General features: G+C 36.4%; 1 long non-coding RNA gene across 1 annotated transcript in view; it reads right to left on the bottom strand.

Moving 5' to 3' along the window:
- Nucleotides 1-759: 759 nt before the first annotated feature.
- Nucleotides 760-2,352, bottom strand: part of LOC119285994 — a 2,798-nt gene continuing 1,205 nt past the window's right edge. Inside the window, exons 2-4 of the long non-coding RNA XR_005140111.1 lie at nucleotides 2,244-2,320; nucleotides 1,409-1,565; nucleotides 760-1,317 (exon numbers count right to left, since the gene is read on the bottom strand). This is a non-coding gene — a long non-coding RNA (uncharacterized LOC119285994). The remainder of the gene's footprint in view (nucleotides 1,318-1,408; nucleotides 1,566-2,243; nucleotides 2,321-2,352) is intronic.

The following is a 2,352-nucleotide window of genomic DNA, read 5'->3' as shown; positions in this document are numbered from 1 at the left end:
ATAGCTTCATTTTTTTTATTTTGGACTTCTTGGTGTTATTCATTAGTAACGGGAAAATTCCTATTTATACAAACAAAAAGTTTGTTATTTTAATGTGAGTTTCTTTGTTTCATTATTTAGAAATAGGAAAATGTGTATTTTTTTAAGATTGAACTACTTCGTTATTTTAGTTTGAATTTCTTGGTATTACTTACAGAAGCAGAAAAGGTGAATTATTTATTAAGATCGAACTACTCTATTAGTTTAATTCGAACTTCTTAGTTCTTTTCAAAAATGCGTAAAATGCATTCCCCCTTTCATTAATTTTTCCTTTCTCCTTTGATGACAAAGAGAACATTCTTTTTCTTGTTAGTGTTTTGAAGTGACTTTTCTAGACTTAAATTTTGTTTTGCGCTCTTTTCAAATTTGTTTGTCACTTGAAGTTCTAGAAAATCACAACTCTCTGATGTTTCATCTTGCATGTTTAAATTTATTTGAACTTGCTGAGATAACACACTTGACCTTCTCAAACACAACATTTTGACCTTCGCAAAAGATAAATTAAAGCCAAAATTTTGACTGGCCGAGCATGTACAATTTTCTCCATGTTTTCAAAAATAGCCAAAGCTACATCATTGGATCTGGGTTCCAGAGCAAATTCTTTTCAGAAAAGAAAAAAATACAAAATAACAAGCGAGATCTAGCTGAAGGAATCAGTGTTGAGGTGGAACGATGGAAGTACATTCAACCAAGGAACATCTGAATTATAGAACGATGATGAAGACCACCTGAAGAAAAAAATCTGTAGTCGCATATCTAATTTTCTTTACACGTGACCATAGCATTGGGACTATCATATTTATATGCAATATGGTTTTGAGGCTAAGGGAGGCCATCTCAAGAATACACAGGATGTGAGATTGCATACCCATGTTAATTTGCACCCCAAAAACAGCACAAAGATCACACACCCCTTGTTCCTGAACTCTAACAATCTTCCTGCACCTTATGTGACCTTCTCCCTGCCTCTGTGGTGACCTTCTTCCTCCATCTGTTCACGAGGGTAGCGGCACCAGGCATGGTTCGTCATCCTCCCTGGTCTGCACACATAGACCTGCCTCTGTGTTGAACTTTTTCATAAGAGTAGCTCAATCGAGGAAACTTACGATGACTTGAACTTCTGAAGAATACACAAGAAATGCAGAAGATTCAATGGGGGCAAGGTGATGCACATAACACACTTGACCTTCTAGAACACAACATTTTGCATATTTAAATTATTTGAACTTGCTGAGATACACTTAACACACTTGACCTTCTCGAACACAATATTTTGACCTTCACAAAAAAAGTTAAAGCAAATTTTTAGCATAGTAGTACAAGACAAACAGAGCATCCTATGCATATATTTTTTGAGATGGAAAAATACGTGTAGGGGTTCATCAGCGCGTTGTGCAGTGGGCATCGGTCGGTGGTAGTAGCATAAAGCATCGTATGCTTTCAGATCGATGTTCTTGAGTTGGTTTCAAAGAGGAGCTGCGACTTTCTGCTGCACTGTAGATTCAAACAGACAAGCATGTCCCCTCCTAACGAATGAATGGAAGGAGTGAGATGAGTGAGTCTGAATATGCATGAATATATAAAGGCCATGTTTTTTATTTGGAATCTCTGCTACAGCTGAGAATATAGACAAAAAAAGGAGAACAAGAGTGGATCTTGTTCGAAACTGTACCAACTCCAAACGGGTATATTCATCCAATGATGGAAACTGTACCGGACCAATCAAAGAAACCAAGGAAACTATACCAACTGTAGGAAATACATGCAATGTTATATATACATCTAAACTTATCTGGGTGCATTGGAGCTTCATGCACATTCTTTTTTAGCACATGATTTAAACTTATTCATACCTAGATAATAAGATTCATGTAGCAGTATGTTTGGTATAAAAGTATCTCCTCGATCGATTAGTAAGCCAATGAATTATCAAGTTCAAGTATTTTAAAGGATGCAGCGTATACTGAGATCATAAGCTTCATACAACAGTCTGTCTCGAAAATTATCTAACCAGGTATGAAGACGCAAAGAAATGAGAAACAAGGGAGAGAAAACTCCCTGAATGTAGTCACAAATCTTTTATTTAACCATTTTTCAATATAGGCAGCATAATTGATGAAAATTCTGCAGAGCATCGTACTGCATATGCATTTTTGGTAAGTACAAACAAAAGTGTGGAATCAATAATTCATAGGAGGAGCCACCTTTTTCCGTCACCCAAGTCTGTAAATGTTTTCAGCATCCACGACCCTGGGTCAGCCAGAAGTTTTTTTGTGCTCCCCTACATACACACAACAATCAACATCTAAGCTC

Source organism: Triticum dicoccoides, chromosome 4A (assembly GCF_002162155.2).
Source record: "Triticum dicoccoides isolate Atlit2015 ecotype Zavitan chromosome 4A, WEW_v2.0, whole genome shotgun sequence".
NCBI classification, from domain to species: domain Eukaryota; kingdom Viridiplantae; phylum Streptophyta; class Magnoliopsida; order Poales; family Poaceae; genus Triticum; species Triticum dicoccoides.
This window is presented reverse-complemented; position numbering and strand designations above follow the sequence as displayed.